This window comes from Perissodus microlepis, chromosome 17, assembly GCF_051167445.1.
Source record: "Perissodus microlepis isolate ML-2025 ecotype Zambia chromosome 17, ASM5116744v1, whole genome shotgun sequence".
NCBI classification, from domain to species: domain Eukaryota; kingdom Metazoa; phylum Chordata; class Actinopteri; order Cichliformes; family Cichlidae; genus Perissodus; species Perissodus microlepis.
In genome coordinates this window covers 3,814,547-3,834,142 of record NC_140477.1, presented here as the reverse complement: position 1 = coordinate 3,834,142, position 19,596 = coordinate 3,814,547, and the positions used below count along the sequence as shown (strand labels likewise).

The 19,596-nt window shown below is 42.0% G+C and overlaps 1 protein-coding gene across 2 annotated transcripts in view; it reads right to left on the bottom strand.

Annotated features, from left to right (window-relative positions):
- The window catches only part of sox5 (SRY-box transcription factor 5), a 249,891-nt gene that overhangs the window by 124,891 nt on the left and 105,404 nt on the right, over nt 1–19,596 (bottom strand). For both annotated transcript variants that reach the window (XM_084910906.1, XM_084910908.1), the window contains exon 2: nt 17,406–17,483. The gene's annotated coding sequence lies outside the window, so the exon portion shown is untranslated. The remainder of the gene's footprint in view (nt 1–17,405; nt 17,484–19,596) is intronic.

The following is a 19,596-nucleotide window of genomic DNA, read 5'->3' as shown; positions in this document are numbered from 1 at the left end:
AAGAAACCCACTCCACTGTCCGTGACTGCAGCTGGTGATTGTAGTCCTACTTCTGGTCTAAAGAGCCACATTGCAAACATGAGAGACATTGCTTGGTTGTCTTCCCCTGACAATCTCTAGTGCTTTCTTACAGTTAAAATGTTAATAAGGCTGATAAAAGGATCTAAATGTGTAAGAACGTTCACGAGATCAAAGATTCAGTTTAGCTGCTGAAGACGAACTTGAGCCCAGAAGCAGTTACTTGATCTTCTGTCCACATCACCTTCTCTCTCTCAAACATTAAATCAATAATAGTCAACTGCAGTGTCCGATCCCCATCTGTTTTCAGTGGCTTCTTTTGTGTGGCTTTACAGAAGGTTTCCGTGGTTACATGCGCTCCCTCTGTAGAGGGGAAGTAGTTCTTTAGCTGGAGAATCACAGGTTTCAGTCAGGCCATTACTGCCCCGTGTAGGCACCATGAAAGCTGATTATCATTTGTGACTGCTTCTAACCTTCCAAACACAGCTGTCTGTACCAGTGTTGTTCAACAGGTGTCTGTCAAGTGCTGAAAACACCTTCTGTGTGTCTAATAATTGTGTGCATGAAGCAAACCCACTAAGTTAATGGCGTCTGCTACCTGTGCTATTGTGGGATTCAAAGTGAATGACTGGATTAACTTTGGGTTACACTGTACTGCTAAAGGTTTGCTGTATTAGAATGTGATCCTTTCTCAGTGGATATTTAATTGGTGAATACATTTTTCTTGGTAATTTCTTGTAATGTCAATGTTGATGTGTAGCTGGTGGAAAATCTTGCCCTTTCAAAAGTGTAGAAATGTACAGACATGTGTAGTTTAGTTGCGTTTGGGAGGTGAAAACAGTTCAATGTGAAAGCACAGGGGAACGGTAATTAGCTAAGATTTGCTAGCTATCTTACACAATCTAGTGGTTGCTAGTTTTGGGGTCATAGCAGTCAGTGTGAGACAGAGGCAACAAATAATACTTTGGTTAAGCTAACAATGTCTTATTTCATTAATTATAATAATAAAAACTTATTACAGGTTGTTACAGAGTGTGATGGGCGTGGTTTGTGGCACAGCTGTGTGCACACCTGAGCTCTATCGGCTCATCACGCCTCCCCTATTAAACGTGCTGGCACCTGAGGACGTTGTTGTTGTTGCTGTTGTTATGTTGTGTGTGGCTGGCAGCTGAAAAGCCGCAGCCGAGTGTGTAGAACGACAACCGGGAAATAAAAGTGTGTAAACTGAACTATGCGGTCGGGTCCGTCGTCCTCCCTGTCACACAGAGATTAAAAGAAGCGCTGCAATATAAGCACAGCGGGAAAAAAGTTTGCTTGCAACACTACACACTAAAATCTGACCGATATTAGCTTTTTGCCAATCTAAGTATCTGTTTTTATTTCAGCTGACAATTAAATGGAAATTTAATTACATTTTAAAGTAAAGCAGAGACAACAGAAACACAACAGGGAGTGAACAGGAACGTGGGGAAAAAGTGAGGAGATGACATAGGAAATGGTCCAGGGTGGAATCAAGCCCCTGCTCCCTGCAGCCTTTTGGGATATGGATCTCCTGCTCAACACAGTAAGCTATAGCAGCACCCTAATGATTCACTTTTAACCTTAAAAACAAGATTATACAAAACAACCACATGATCCTTGTGACTAAAGTATTCTCTCGCTTTCAATAAATAGAGCTTGGGAGAGTTATTTCGCTAAAGGTGAACTCAACATATTACTTCTTCCTAAAAGGTACAAAATAACTTTTATAAAAAACACCCAAAATAGTTTAAAAATTATGCAGCATGGGCGAACAAAAGAAAAAGGCATCCAGCCATTAATGCCATAAAGCCGCATAATGTACACAAACACACACAGTAGGAGAGCAACTTTGCTGGTCATCAAGGACAAACTGTACCACCTGTTAACAAGGCTACAGCGGCAAACCACTGGCACTTCTTCCCTCAGTCTCATTCGCTGTCTCTACAGGAAATGAGCGGGCGAATAAGCAGACAGAGATAATTACAGGCCAAACAATAGCTGTCATTTCTTTCCACATCAACCTCCTGGCCCTACCCTCCCACCGACACAACACGGTTCACTGTAATCCGTGTCCACTTGGTGGACAGAGTGGCTTCATCCATCTATTCTGTTTGTTTGCCCCTCTCCTCTCTCCCTTTGCTTTGACAAAACAAAGCATGTTAACCTTGAGCTGAGAACAGCTTTCTGCTGGCGTCTGAGGAGATATTAAGAAGGTGATTAAGTGAGATTGATGGTACTTTAATTCCCCGACAAAAATAATGGCTCTTTCCTGTTGTTTAATCTTCAATCTTCATTAAATGAGGGACACTCAAGAGACTATGGTTTTTAGCCAAAAGAAGGCCACGCTAACAAAGGACACCATCAAGGATGGTATTTGCATGTTTAATCAAAATGAATTGTAATTGAAAGTCCAAAGGAGGGTTTGGGAATGCAGCAAACTGGAGCACGAAAACAAATTGTCTAAACATGTGAAGGTAATCCTTGATTCTTTTTTGGGATTCAGAGCATTTGACTGCAATTTAGCCACAGCGTAATTAGAGCACAATCGTGAAAATCTCCTATGCATATTACTATTGTGAATTTTATTTCCGCTGTTGGTTTGGGCCGACTTGTGGATTTTGCTCGCTACTGCGACCTTGTAGCCCAGGAAAGCTTATCAAACGAACTAAAGAAAAATAAATTAAAAGTTCTGTTTTCTTAACTTGAGAAAAAGTAACATTTTGGAGATAGAAAGTTGTGAAAAAACAAAACAAAACAAAAAAGAAAACAAAAAAAGAAACAAAAGCTATTTACATTTTCCCTGGAAGGTTCAGGACTAGTTTGAGAGTATGCTGAGGTTTGTGCGGCATTAGGTAAAATGCCCTATGACCTCCAGAACGCAGCAAGGTCCTGTGCTGGAGTTTTTGTTTTACACAAAAAAGATTTTTGTGTAAAACAAAAACTCCAGCACAGGTTCAGTTCTTTTTTTTGGTGGATGGACTGTCCTTAAGCAAACCAGCAAACCCCTATCATTTCCCAGAGGCGCTGTTTCGAATTTGACCCTGCATTCTGACCTCCCAGTGGCGAGAGTCTAGTGAATATAATATTCTTACTTTTGGGTGATCAATTCCAAAAAAAAGAAAAGGCCAATAGAAGCAGCCTCGGTTTTTCTCTCCTACATGGAGGTCAGAACACAGGGTCAGCCGAAGAGCTACGCTCAAACAGCCGATAAGGAGTCAGTGTCTTGCTCAAGGACACTTCAGCAGGGAGGACAGATGCTGAGATTCCTTCAGTTCAAGAGCAGAGTCTTCACTAAATACAGCCCCCTGCTTCTCTCAAAGAACCTGCATGAATAATGTGTATTCAGTATTTCAGAACTCTGTAAACAAGCTTACTGGATGCTAATTATCAGATACAAGGTCTTACATTTAGGGTGACTGCTCAAGGTCATTTTATATCACGGGAAATCAAAAGAAGAATTAAATAACAGAATGAAGAGAATGCAGGCTTTTTATTTGACAACAATAAAATAAACTGTGGCATAAATCTCTTCAACATTTAAATCGAAATCCAAACTGTGCTCAAAGTCTCAAAAACGGGAAAAAGAAAGTAAGTAAGAGGCTGTAACGGATATATTAAACTAAAGACTGTTAATTTAAACACGTTACAGAACAACTGGTAAAAATAAAAAATGGCAGTTTACTTCCATCCCCTTTGTGTCCTTTTCTATATTTTTCTATCAGTGACATTCAGTCAGTTTTGTGTGGTGGCCTAATGACTGACTGCAAATAGATGGACTGTCAAACAGCACATGCAGATGAAAGGGGTCCTGTCGTGTCGCGCCGACATTTTGACACCATATCTGTGCATGTATAAGCGAGCTAGTTTGCCTCCGTGCGTGGGTGTGTGCATAAATACACGTGATGAATTGACTGCAGATTCGTCTATAACCGTCTCTCTGTACAATAGAGGCTATAGCAGCCACAGAAACAATCCTTTTAATCTACTGCATCTTTCGCGGCATCTCAGTCTGATGTCCGACTGCACAAAGAAAGGTTGGGGAGGGCTCGGCTTGGGTGGGTGGAACAAACAACTGGGATGTGCCGTCTCTCTTCCTCTAACCCTCCCTCCCTCTCAGTGGCTTCAAGGTCTGCTTTGGCGTGGAGTTACAGTTAGTTTACTCACCATCAAAGCAAACCCAAACTCCTAAGTTCTCTAATAGAGTTATGTGTGTACATGCTCCATGTGCTGGTGGACAGAAAATGAACGATTGGAGTCTCTTTTTTTTTAACAACTTCCTAGCAAATGAACTGCACCAGCAGAAACTAAACAAACTTGTTTAAAAAGTTCATCCTATCTGTCATCCTTTCTTCTTTAGTCTGTTGCTTCTTCATCTATTTTCTATTTATCTCTTCCTCTGTCATATCCACACTCACACATAGTACCAGCCGCAAGTTTGAACATTTAATAATCGTTTTTGCCTTCAAATCATTCCCTGTACTAAACCCATGCCTACCAAATAGTGCCTAATCTAGCTCATCCTCCTGAGTTCAATGCAGTTTATCAGCAAGAGATGAGGGAAAAAGGAGCTGCTAGAAAAGGGGGGGGGGGGACCTAAAGGAGAATAGAGCAAGAGGAGAAGGGAGGAGGAGAGAAGGGGTCAGCAGAGGTAGAGAAGAGTAGATGAATGCAACCCCTGTTCCTTAAACAAGGCCTGGGTAAACAGGAAGTACAGCTGCGCTTTCTGTCCCCGTCCCTGTGACTCTCTGTCTTTCACCTCCTGCACCTCCCTCCTCGGCCTGTCCAAAAATACACAGCATTCCTCCTAGAACACAATTACGTTTCCCTTATCTGATACTCTTAACTTGTGAATATAATAATGCACAAAAGCCAGTAAAAATGGAAGCAAACACAAATAACAAAGGTCTTGTAGAATATCTCGTTGCCATCTCATCACATGGTGAGGAGTCATGATAGTTGGCAATCTAGACACGCAGCTCCCCTTGGTGGGCCCTAATCCCCCTATTTCTTTAAGAGAGAGAGGGAGTAAAGAGGAGGAGAAAGGAGGCATTGTGGTTCGAGACAGTGCAGTAAAAAGAGGAGCGTACAGTACCAAATTGAGGTCGCAGCAAGACAATGGCTGCCCTTCACTGGCTCATTCACACACGGTCTCCACACAGCTCTATCAAACGCCTCTTTCTTTTCTTCTTCCCCTCTTCTGGTCTGTTCTTTCTCTTTCTTTCTCTCACGTCCGCCTTTCTTCTCCTCATCACAGAGGGATGGGGGATAATGAAAGGCCGGCTCACCCAGGCTGTTCTGGGGCCCATTGCAGAGAAGAGGACCCCTCTCCCTCTCTCTTCTCTCTCAGTCCCTCCTGCTTTTGTCACTGGGTGCCTTCTCATCTTCTCTGTTCAATGCCTTACACTAACTCCACCCACAGCTTTTGTTTTGGAGGGGAGAATGCATAATTCAGTACGATGCATAAAGGTATCGAAAAAAACAGAAGACAAAAAAAACGGCACAATCACACCTTGAAACCCATTTCTGATTTGTGTTTAGTGCCTTAATTAAAGAACACATCCACATGGAAAGGGTTAATATGAACAAGGTAAAATTCAAGGAAAGTACAAACCATTTGGGGTTAAAACAAAGTGGATTTTGCAGCATGTGCTGCCAAAAGAGTAAAAATCTTCAGCACCTGTGGCTGTTGATGCTGTTGGTGAGCACAGTGCTGAAGATGATGGGAGGGAGACGGAGACGGTGCAGTGGGACAGTGTCACACTCTATGCACTCGCTGGTTTTGGGTTTCATCTCAGTGTAATATATTCGTTTGTGTGGCTTTACATTTAACATGGTTTATATATGTACTCAGGATGATCAGCTGTGCTGTACTCTTTTTAAAATTTATGTCATATACTTTAGAGCCCCCTTTGCCTTCAGAACTGCCTTAATTCCTCAGAGATCGTGGTGCATATTACCACGCTGACTTCAGACGGTTACTGCAGATTTTTCAGTTGCACATCCATGATGCCAATTTCCTGTTCCGCCACATCCAAAAGGCGATGTACTGGCTTGAGACTGTGGAGGCCGGGCTCAAGCACAGTGAACTCATTCTCATGCTCAAGAAACCAGTTTGAGACGATCTGGTGGAAGGAGCCATTAGAATATGGGTACACTGTGTTCAATAACTGAATATAACACAGAGCACATTCAAATCATTGTGATGCTTGGTTTGTCTAGACCACGTCTACATGCCTTAATGAGACGCTCCCATCTTATTGGCTGACGATGAAGATGTGCGCCTAATGAAATGGCCTGTCCGTGTAGAATCTTATATGATCTAAAAATGTTGGCAAGTTTTGCTTAGTCACTTGGTCCTTGATTGATATTTGTATTCCTGGATTTACATCACGGGACTTGAGGAAAAGCATCCAGAGTAGACAAAACGGTCAGTTCACACGACCATAAGTATCAAGCTAGGCATCCATCCATTTTCTTAACTGCTTATTCAACTAGGTCATTGGGTATCTGCAGTCTATCCCATCTGTCAGCAGGCAAAAGACAGGGTACACTGTGGTCCCTAGTCATCACAGGGCTAAGACGGAGAGACAGACACACACACTCTCACATCACCACCTACTGTACAACCAACAAACTCACCAAACATACATGTCTTTGGACTGTGGGGAAAAAGGTGAAGCACCCAAAGAAAAACCAAGCAGGCAAGGGAACACGCACAAATTCCACTCACAAAGGTCCCAGCCAACCGAGAGGTTTCGTTGGTGTGAGGTGTCAGAGACACCCTACCACGACTATGACAATTAACATTTTTTGTAATCTTGTTTTCTTGTGCGCTCTGACGCAACATGTGAGCTGTTATGGAAGAAAACAAATGTAATATTCTGTATTCAGGAGGACACACAAATGTGTCATTCACAAAGTCACATAACCTATGGACTGCTTGTAAACAGATAAGACCATGACGAGTAAAATATGTGCCGATGAATGGATTAATAGAATCTGCGAGTTTCACACGCAGACAAAATCTGTGAATGCGTCTGCACAGAAACAAGTTAATAAGTGAAGAGGGCAAAAGCACCTTCGGGCTACGTGGGTCACAAAGGCTCATCCTCAAACCTAATTTGGCTTGGCAAACCTAATCGTTCAAAACTGATCGAATACAGAATCTGTTGGAGGCCTTTAACCGGTTTGCTGCGAGACAAGGGGAAACAGGGATTGGCATTGTTATTTAAACCAGTGAAAAACTGTCTCGCAAACGCATTTAAGCAGAAGGACATGGATTGCCTGTAGGGTTGAGCGCATGATACTGTTAAGGTGGCCATTATTGCCCCAGTGGGAAAACGCTCATGTTCTTTTGATGGTCAAGTGCTCTTCAGGGGAAAGCAGTCATATCTCATCCTACATATAAACAATGGCTTGTAGTTCAACATGTACAAACAGGGGCGTAGAGAGAGGAACCTTGATATATTGATATATAGGCAGTGAATATTAACTAGAGATAAAGGCGGGGGTTAGAGGTGTCACCCTGTTGGTTTTCTGTTAAACCTCAATATTCAAAGCAGCTTGATTTTTATTTACATCAAAGTCACAGTAAAGAGACATAAATGTACTGTATAGAAACATGTATTTTTCATCTGGATACCATAGATTACAAGTCTCCAACTGTTAGAATACAGTTTAGACAAAGCAAGTGTGTATTAATATTTGCAAAATGGGAATTTTGACAGCAGTGAAGTTTGCGTTTTAATATAGCTAAAATAACAAGAGCAAAAAATTTGCTCCAAAGGGCTTTGAAATGCACAACACAGATCTTTGGTCCCTCTGGTAAAGCTTGTTACTGCCAGCCTTCTTCAATCCTGAAACCTTCTATTTTAAACTTCATGTAATCAATCATATTTTAATGTGAAGTAAAATTAAATTAAATATCTGTTTATTTCTTTAGAGTTGTAGGACAGTTGTCAGCCCAAGACCAGGAATTTATCTTGGGATCTTATCATATTTTAACAGCATGCCAATCGTGGCTATTTTTTAGCTTGTATTGCAATTAATGCAATAACTTATTATCAGATTCATATCAAATTTAAATGTAATCTGCCCTATTAAAGTCGGCATACAACCAGTGCGCACAGACAACTTCATGGTCAGCCCTCTGTCCTCTTGTGCGTGGAGGGAACAGCTGCTTGATCCATCATAAACAAAATGAGACAAAACAGGAAGTCATTTCTGCCTTTTGTTTTGTTATCTGCCTGTTATTGAGTTTATCTGCCTTCCTTAACTTTTTTCCCCACTGGGTGTGTTTGTCAGTAAAAAACTGGTGCATAAACCCACCCCCCAAAAAACAGTCTGAGCAAGTCAAAAGCATAAGCCTGGAAGAAAGTAAAGTAACATGTCTGATACCATTTTAAGCTGTTCAGCTGAAATATAGTCTGTGTCTTTCGTCTCATGCTAGAAGTGGGAAATAAATCTGTGTGTCTGTCTGCCTGCCTATCTCACCAGATAGCACTGATCTGTTTATGTGTTTTGGTCACACAGTCACATCATGGAGAGTGGATAGCGTTACCTTAACCAGCTGCACACGGGCCCCATCCCCCAACCCAGCAGCAATGCATCAGTTATTGGCAACCGCACAGAGGTGTGATAGGACGACTGGACTGTGGAGCAGATCGGCCAATCCCAACAGGCAGTCTATGTTCCAATCCTCATCTATAGTCACGAGTTCTGGGTAGTCGCCAAAAGAACTAGGTCATAGATACAAGCAGCTCAAATGATTTTTCTCCATGATGTGGCTCGGCACAGCCTTAGAGTCGCTGTGAGGACTAACAGACAGGAAATTAATGACACAATGTAACATAATGGACATGCGTGTCACAATGCACAATGTCACAACTGAATTATGAGTTCGTCAATATAATACATTATACCGTTCAATCCCAAAAGTATTCCGTCACCTATCCAAATAATTGAATTCAGGTGTCCCAAGTCGTTTTCACATATGTATAAAATCAGCACCTAGGTGTGCAGACGGCTTCTGCACCTGTGACACCTGTGCAACAAGTCCAGTCGAGCCAGGCCTTCTCAGCCAACATCAGTGTCACTTGAAGAATGGTCAAAAATTCTCAGGAATACACTCCCAAACCTTGTCTTCAGGGAAGAGTTGAAGCCATTATGGGATGTCACTCGAGTTCATATGTGTGCGAAAGCAGACAAGTGAATACTTTTGTTAATATGGTGTATTTAAAGGGCAAGCATTAAGTTGTCAACAGGTACATTTTAAAATCGCTTGTTATAGACTGTGCAGCAATCCGAAAGCTGGTATTAAATGGTAAAAACAGTCACTGCAGTGCTCTAATTCAGGACATTGCCATTTTTCTTTGCAGCTTACACAACACATACAATTTCAAAGTACCAGACAGGAAACAGGCTGACCATAAAACAGTTAACTGGAGGACACAACAGGTGGTCAGACAGACATGGTACTAATGGAACTGATTGTAGATCTAGTCAGAGAGGTGACGCTCAGTGGCCCCGAGGGAGCAGACAGTGGGCCTGACCTTCCAATCTTACATACAGCGCAGCCACTCTCATGCTGTAATTACCTGTCACACTCTGAGCGTGTGGGTTTTGGAGGAAGGGGTGTGGTAGGAGACAACACTTGCACTTGACCCTATGTGCAACCCAACCCTCTGTTTGGCAAAAAATGACATGAGAAAAAAAAAAGCACTAGTGACATGCGTGTCTACCTGAGACCCTGACTCCCCTGGCCCTCTCCCTTTCTGGTTCCCAGTAATTACCTGTGGGCCTACTGAGCGGTGGGGACCACTGCGTGCTGCCAGTGAAGCACTCAGGGAGATGTGGGATTGATGCACACTCGGCGACCTCTGTGATTGGGGTTAACAACAGCCTCATTTGCATTAAGAGATGGGGCTTTCATTAGCTACAGTAGCAAGATCTCAGGTGAAGAACACACATACCTGCACACATGGCCACACATGAAACATTCAATCACACACAAACACGCACGGTGAGGATATAGAATTTAACTTTTCAGACATAACGCTTTTTTCGCATGTTTCTGTAGCAGAACTTTTACAAGAAAACACATTTTCTTTGATTGAATCTTGGCAGCTACACTGGTTACTGAACAACAGTACATACACAGGATATATGATGAAAAAAGTAACAACCTCAAAACTGGTTCACAGGCACTAAATAACTATAGACTTTGGTTTGTACTTATTAGCCCATAATGTCTGATAAAGAGCGGATCTATGCTTAGTTTGGCCAGGTGATCACCATCTATATATAAAAATACAGGCCGGACCCTCTCAGCCTCCTATTAGGTGCACCCATGTTATTCGCATATGTTTGTGTTGATTACCTTACAAGCAGGGTGACTATCAAACAACTGCAGCTGTGATAACTTCAACAATCTGCTTCAAAGTAATAAAAACTGTTGATTACTGATTAGATACTGTATATAATCAGCATTAAACGAGATAAATGGGCAACTCAAACAGGACCCTATATATATTAGCTTCTCAGTGTATCAGCATGCCTACACTAACAAAGGCTGGCATGTGAACATAAAAACTGCTTCTCTAAAGATTAGATGCAAAATAACACTGGAAAATAAGTAGGTGGGTTTTTCTGACGAGCCAACATGAAACAGCGCACCGTGACCAGCAGTGTGTGTTGCTTCTTACACATTCAACACCCAAAAAGCAACACTGGAATTTATCTGAAATTTACTTTTTCACAACGCAATGGTCCAGGATCTGTAGAAGATTAAAAAAGTCAAAATGAGATTCTTGGAGAAGGTTTTGGCAATGACATACTTAGCCATGTGCAGAATATTCCTCCATATCATCTCCCAGCACCACTTAGCAGAAGCAAATCCTGCAAGCACCCCTGAGACAAACAAGCCAGAACAAACTGGGGTTTTTTTTTCTACCTTCACCAGAATGGGCGCTTGCAGGTTTTGTTCTGGCAACGAGAAATTCTGGCAAAACTACGGTGCCCCATCTTGAACTGGAACAGGTTTGATTCACCATGTTAAAAATGAAGTTTCTTCATAACACTAAGCGATACAAACATTTGCAAGCACAGAAAAGCCATCACAGACAATATACAACCTAGGACAACTCCGTGTATGTCAGAGGAAAACAGAGTCACGCTACAAAGCGGACACTTCCCTCAGTGACACCTACAAATGCTCACACACACACATAGTCACACACTCTGTCCTGCACTGTCATGTATAATTCAGCGTGTGGCCGGGTGGGCAGATGCCTCATCCCCAGGGGGTCCCATCATGCCTTCACTAGGATGAAACATTTAACAGCACAGGACAAAATGGAACACGTTCAATGAAGAAACAGGAAGGGTTTTGGAAGAACACAACATTACAATTGTAGTCAGCACATTATTGCTTTATATACTTACATATCAGTCCTTTAAGCCTGTTACTAGTAGTACAATAAATAGGGATGAAGTCAAAGTCTCAAAGCTGAGACCAATGCCATGAAAACTGACACACAAGTTAATATCTGAAGGCTGTGGGGCTTTTCCTTTAATAATATTGCCCTTGAAATAGCAAACATTCAAGTCCAACATACTTTTAATCAAAATTAAAAACGAACAGTTTGTAATCTTAGTGTGTCACAGCCTGGCTACCAGTTTCATCAGGTCGTTCCATATATTTAAACACAAGCAATATAGAAATGAAAAAAAAATAACAACAAACTTTAAAAAATGATCACAATTAAGTGTGAATGAAGTGATGTGGATGCTTTCAATAAGTAAATCATAGTATGGGATATACAAGTACTACAAGGTAGCTGAGGTTACAACTGTGCTGTCGAAATTTTCACAGAAGTTGTTTCCATTCAGGAAATAAAGTGGCAACGATCAACCAGAGACTCCTTGTCTTCTTAAAAACACAACGCAACGCAGAGTCGAGGAGTCCGTTTGAGCTGACCTGTTGCAGCGGGGTGAAGCAGAAACTGGTTACACAGGGAAAACTAATAATTCAAAGTACCTTGTGAGTTTAAATGGGACTCCCAGGGTTCTTGCTGGAAATTAGACTTCCAATTAAGCCTAACCAAAAAAAACGTATTTGAAACTGCCCTACTGATAAACATTTAAACATACATTTGAACAACACTGGCTGAAGACTGCATTCAAACCTTAATGGGAACACACTTTCACACAGAAATGTAAAGGGCTGACTCAAACACAGCTTCTCCTTCTAAGACACAGATACTTGGAGAAAACAAATAACCACTTGCCTGCATGCACACAAACACACAGACAGTCACACACACAGTAGTGGGTCATTAAGTGAATCGCAGCACAGCTGTAAAAGTGCTTTTATAGCAGCCTAAGTGAATATCGGTACAGAAACAATATGGCTGCATAATATCAATATCATGTTCCATATTCAGCGCATGATGGTACAAAGAAGAGGAAGCTGTGCGTGAATGTGTGTGTGCACACGCGTGTGTGTCTGCGTGTGTGCATATGTGTGAATGTGTGCCAGCGCTTGATGGAGCAAAGACGAAGAAGCTCTGTAAGTGTGAGCAGATGCTGATGCTTTGTGTCTGTGTGTCTCTGCGTGTGTGTGCGCGTTTGTGTGAGAGAACCTAAGCAGGCCTGGAGTGAGGCCAGGCGGCTGTAGACTGTGCATATTAATGTGTTATAACCTTGACACAGACGGTGCTGCTGATGCTGTAGAGGAGCTTCCTCTGATGACATCATATAAGAAGACAGGAACTCCTGCCTGATTTAACAAAGCGAGACATGACTCCTTACAATACCTTCCATCTCCACCCCCTCCCGACTCTTATATTCTATCCCGTTCCTGTCTTTTTCTTTCCTTTAATGCAACACCCTCCTCCACCTCCATCAGTACCTCCCATCCCTCATACTGTGCCATCTGTGTACCTCTCCAGTGATTCATAACTCTTCTTCTCTTGAGTTTGTCAAACAACTCTTATCCCTCCCAACCAAACACTGCGTACTCACACACATCATCAACCCATTCCCTTCTTTCCTCACACCTGCTGAACCATTAGCTACTACTAGCATTCTACTTTCTCCTCAGTAAATCTTCTGCTTTTCTTCCTGCACTTCTCTTTCTTTAATCCAACCTGTCCTCCTCACATTCCTTCACTCCCCATCCACATTCCTTTTTGCCTTTCATCCTCATCTTCTCTCCTGTATTGTATCACCGTCATATTTTTCACTCTTCATCACCTACTACCGCTTATCTTCTATGTCTTCCTTTTGTCTAACCTCGAGTGCTCTGCATTAACTCCATCTTCTTCCACTTTCAGCCCCCTCTATCATAACTTCTTATAACCTTGTCTCCTCTCAACTTATCCCTCCAAAGCATGCACACTCTGCCCTTCTCCCTTCATCTATACTATGCTACTATCCAGCTCACCTTCTTCTTGATCACGCTGCTGCTGTTTTTTTTCCTCTAACCCTCGCCCTTTTGTTTCGTCTTTTTCTTCTAATTTCATCAACTTCTCTTCTCTCCATTTTTCACCCCACCCTCACCTCCTGTGCCTACTCGTATTTATCCTGACTGAACCAACTCTGCCCCTTTTATCTTCACCTTACATCTTTCAGCTTGTCCTCTTTTTTTCTTCACTTCTTTCAGCTTTGTCCCCTCACACCCTGGGTCTTCCACCACCTTACTGGCCTCTCCTTTGCCCTTGTGGATCATTATCATCATTCTCCTCCCATTTTCTCTCCCTCTGTCTCTCTCCTTTGTGACTGTATACAATTCTGGCTTCACTACTAAACTCTTTCTCTCCCTTTCGGTCTCACTGTGTTTCCATTCTCTCTCTCCTCCACCCCCCTTTTCTCTCTCTCTCCCTCTTTCAGCTCACTGCCAGGCTACCACAGCCCAAACTGTTCAGCTGCAACTGTTCCAAGCCCAATAATTACAGCTTGTCAGAAAGAATTAATTTTCTCATTTCTCATAAAGACGTGTAAAAAATTACCATGTTATTATAACGCTGCCACTCTCTTGAGGCACCAACGAAAACCAAATTTAATTTCGGAAATTCTTCCCTCGCACATTAAATTAAACACATAAATAAGAGTTTAGGAATTGGGGGGAGGTTGTCGGGCGGGGGAGCATATGTTCGTTAGGCCAGCCCCAGCTCTGGGTAATGGCCGTCGTAATGTTTTGATGGGCCCGGCTATTGGTAAGCACCAATATATTTGCATGATCACCGTCGCGGCAGGCAAGCGAGCTGCCAATTAGCTCTCGTACAGCTCTGGACAGTGCTGGGAGAGAGAGAGGGAGGACATGAGATCTGTTTGGCATAAGAAACACACAGCAAGATATGGAACACAGCTAATTAACAAACACGTATGGAGAAAAGCAGATTTACTGCAGGGAGATGCTCTAAGGGACTTTTCATGGAGGATCGTATCTGTTTAATATATGTTAAGGAAAGTAGAGCAAGGCTTGCTTCAGTGCTGATAGACTGAGATGCAATAACATCAATTAAAAATACATTGTCTTTAAATAAAACATATTGAGCACCATTCTCAGTTACTGGATAAAACACTGCATACATATACTATACTGACCCTACTTCTGGCATGACCTATGACCTCAGTAAACACTTTCCTGATTTAAGTTCTTATTTAAGGGTGTTCATTTTGTATTTAGAGCCAGAAAGAACCCTACAGCAGGGTATGCTCTGACTTTACTGTGCTGACGATATAACGTCGTCTTGAACTAACCCCACAGCAGCTTCAGAAAAAAGCTCAGCTTGAGACATCACAATGTTAAAAGTACAAAAATTTAGGACTAAAAAAAAGTTTTAAAAAGGTATTTGCTGATAGGTAAGGGATGGAAGTTAAGTTGTATTTTATTTGGCCTTAAACTTTGCATTATTAGATGCACTGCCACTGTTACTCACACCTCTTTTTTAAGTCCTTTCCTCCGCCCTTCCTTTCCATTTCACAAAGACGTTTGTTTCTGTTATCTGTAGAGCAGAAGGTAGACATTGCGTGCCTTCAGGGAGAGGCCTACATGCACGGATTCATGTGCTTTTTTAGCCCACAAACTTGTGAACATTGCTGCTGCGCGACTCAGAGTGTTGTCCTGATACTCATTCCTTCTTACTGTTCACGGCAGGCCAAAACAAGCCCCAGGCAAAATGTCCCGATACTCCCAGCAGGCTGATGATCATGTAAGTGTAAGATAGATGACTATACATTAAAAATCCCTGTATGTACAGCAATGTTTCAGCATTCCTACATCACACAGTAGATCAATGACAGTAATGTAGTACTTTAGGTATCATTTGCCAAGATTATATCTCCATCTGGCAAATTATCCAGTTCATTAGAAGACTTCAACATGTCGTCACACATGTATGCCAGGCCAAAAGAGACAAAATGCAAGGGAAACAAGCAAATGCAGGTGTCACAGCTCCCTTCTGAGCCTTTGAGTTACTTCCCGATGACAATTCACACACTGTTTGGTGCTTACAAAATGCAGAAGTCGAATACTGAAAGCGTGAAGTCAGACGTTAGAAAAGTGTGATCAAACTGATGTAGAACATCAAGCCCGCTCAATCTGATGGGAAACTCCCACAATGACACAAACTCACCCAAGCACAGATAAACGAGGTGTCCCCTCCAACTCCCCAGCACAGTGAAGACAGGGACTTTCCCTGCCTGCAGCACGGCACGCATATACACACACATTCCCAAGTGCACACACAGAGAAAAAGGTCACCCCTGGTTGGCACACACGCAGTAGGCAGAGTCATGGCTGATTTGACAAGGCCGAGACAAACATTCATACATCCATACAAGTACACAGTGGAACGCACGTGCACACACGCGCACACATGCACACACACACACGGAGCATGGTCAGTGTAACCAGTGCCAACTAAGTCTCCTCAGCAAAGCAGCGATGGGTCTGCAATCTGTGATCGTGACACTGCCTCGACACACACACACTGTCTGGATTTCCACTCACACGTAAACGCATGCAAACACACAAAGAGCAAGAAAACACTACCACGCTATTTTATGGTCATTTGTCTTGTATCTGGTTTTGCTTTCACTGTCTTCTTCTGGCTCCGGGCCCTGCGCACCACACAGTTCTATCCACTGTGACATGTCCTTATATTTATAGGAATTCAAACTGTCGAATTTATTTCTTAAAGTTTTGAGATGAGTAGTGAAAGTTCCAGAGATAGAGGCATACGAGTCTCAGGGTGTTTTCACACCCGCTATGTTTAGTCCGTTTAAATCCAACACTGGTTTGATTTCCTCTTTAGTGGGGTTCTTTTTATTTTGTGAAGACTTGGCTTCTGGTTAACTTCGCATTAAAGACAATCTTCATGCTGTAATAAACTAGAACTTGCCAACCGCAAGCTAGGCCCACCTTAAAACAAACCCTGCTGTATATCACTAGATGATCTGTTAGAAAGCTCTCATGCACTGGTTTGTGACATGTTTCAGTCTATCATGTGGAGGATACTGAAGAACAATGGTGTGTATGGCAGGGCTGCAAGGAGAAAGCACTGTTCTCTGCAGAGAGCGCTTCCCATCTGCACATGCATGAGTCAGAAGACTGTTTGAACAGTGTTTCTTGGATAGATGAGATTAAAATAGACATTTTCATTTACATGAGAAGGGTAATATATATGGAGCAAGAAAAAAAATGCATCACATTATTAAAAATGTATCCCAGTCAAGAAACATGGTGGCATTGGTATCGTGGCTTTGACCTTTTTTGCTGCATCTGAGCAAATATGGGTTGTCATCACTGATGAAGCAATAAAACTATTCAATTCTAAAATCATCAGGACATCTGTCAGTGATCTAAATGATAGGAAAAGGTATGATGATAGGAAACAATGACAGAAATAACTGAAAAGAGCCTGAAGTGAGCACCGAATATGAGGACACAGAGCTCAGACCTGAAGCTGTTCTGAGTACGACAATGGTCTAAAACTCTTCAGTGCTAACCCAAAGGATGGTTCACCGGGCACCTTAAACATTTAGCTGCAGTCACTGCTGCACATGGGATCAACTCAGACACTAAAAGCAAAATTTCAAATGCTTTTTCTCTTCACTGATATGCAATGGATCGTTTTCCTTAAAACTATTTTGTCTAATATTTTTATTGTATTTAATTTTTAAACCTCACTTTAGAAATTTATTAAAGTTACAGGTCATGTTTACGCAGAAATCTGGAAAATAATAAAGGGTTCACATTTTCTTCCCATAGCTGTATGCCTATGTAGACTAAAGCAATAGACTATATCTGGAATATCTGAGTTATAAAGTGCACCACTCTTAACAGGAAAAAAGGCCCTTACCAGTTACTTGATGAGCAATATGAAGGAAAAAAATATCCAGAAGTAATCAGCTGCTCTGTCCACTTAGCCCCTTCAAACCTGGACACAAAGAAGAAAACAATAAAATAAAGTAATTGTATGACTATCCTGTGGTACATAAAATTTTTATTTTTAAAAAAAAAATCAAAGAGGGTGAAACTGAGAAAGGGAGATTTATCAGTGGGAAACTCACAAATAAATATTTTTAAAAGTTTGACTATTTGACTTTTTCGGCTTTTTGACATTTCTCCCATTAAAGGCACATGTATGGTGAAGTAAACTGCAGCCATACTGACTCCAGTGGTCATCAGACTTTCCAGCACACAGGGCTTCTATGTGACAAATTGCTCTGACTCATAACGTGAGAAGTAAAACTGATGGTTTACAGAATAAAGACACAGAAAGTTAGAGGAAGGAGGAGAACGAAAAAAGCTGAAGGCGACAGTCAATAATTCTATCTTAAAGAACCTTTCCTTCTTTCCTTCCTACTGCCTTTCCTCTGCCTGACCCTCCCCCCTTTGCTCCCCACATTCTTCTTACCCTCGCCCCTTCATACCAGAATTCTTACATCTATAAATATCAACAAGAGAGTCTATAGAACTACATACACACATACTGTAAACACACACACCAGTCTAAACCAATGAGCACAGTGGCGTATTGTGCCAGCAGAGCCAATACACACTTCCACGGCCATTACTCCCCATGGAAACAGGCGAGCGCGTTCGCACACACATGTGATGTTGACGTTGTACCCGCACAGTGGCTGCCTTAGACAATAAGCTATTTCAGGGCCAAATCGCTGACAAAAATCCATTTTTCCACCCCACTAAAAAAGATCAGGAATGAGGGAAGGAGAAAGAGCAGGATAGAGAGAAAAGCTGAAATCAAATAAACAGTGGCGTACATCTCTCTTAAGCTGGATTTATCTCTGTATTTTGTCATCATTCTAATTTATTCCCCAACCTGCTTACAATTACCGCCTTTTCAAAACTCATATTGCCGGCTTGTTGTTGTTCTAAGAGAGATTGCGTGGTAGCTGCAAATGAATGAGCGGGGGACTTGCATAAGGTGGAAAAGCTCCTAGTGTACTTTTGTAGATTATCCACTTGATACCGATTCATTTTCTCCCTCTCTTGTCACAGTTTTCTAAAAGGAGACGATGTAGGACAAACATGCAAATGCACACAAAACACACACACAAAACACACACACAAATGTACGCATAGATACAAACACACACAGTACTGTAGCGGAAGGGAGTGGGCTCATCATCTTTAGTTGTGATTACAACACTTGGCAAGCTCTCCCCTGCCTGTTTGCCTGCCTATTGCCTTACAAATGGATTAGTAAGCCCTGTTCCATTTGTGTGTGTAGCTTCTCTGAGATTTAGGCTGACTTACAAATAACACCAATCAGATTTGGGAGCAGCCATTGTGTAGTCTTTTCTGGGGGAATATTGAGCGATATGATTTTTGGGACAACACTGGAAAAACCTTAGGACTGTGTGTACTTGTGCGTGAACGCATGTGTTGAGAAGACTTTTACATGTCTTGTAATGAGAAAGTCTGCCTTCAACTTTTGGAGTCAGTCAGCAGTTAATCCCTGAGAGGACTGCTCACTCATCCCCACTTTGCCTGTAATATAAAGGACGACAACTCCAATCTGAGAAAGAGAGGAAAAGCAGGCAGGCTTTCCAATGTACACGATCTACAGAGCAGAACTGTTCAGTTCATTGTGAAAACGACTGACGAAAAAGACAGAAAAGCTTTCTGAGAGACAGACAACTGTTTCGGTCTCGTACATTGTTGGTGGATCCCAAATTTGAAGATAGAACAAATGTTCTACTAAAAGCTGCGTGTGCCCCGACATCTCAGTGTACATGATAAATGGACTGCATTTATATAGCACTTTTCTAGTCATACTGGCCACTCAAAGTACTTTACAAGCTGTGTAACTGCTGTGTGAGGTACTTTTCGAGAGGAAGGTTACAGCAGAAATAGTACGCAAGAAGCACCAAACAAAAGAACAGTCGATCAGCATGCATTTGGCCCCATTTCTAACGAGAGAAATTTGCCTCAAAAGTGTTACGAATGCGTACAATATGATTCATGATTCACAAGCGTAAACAAATGTAGTCATGCAACTTTTGAGGACTCACAAATGCGTGCTC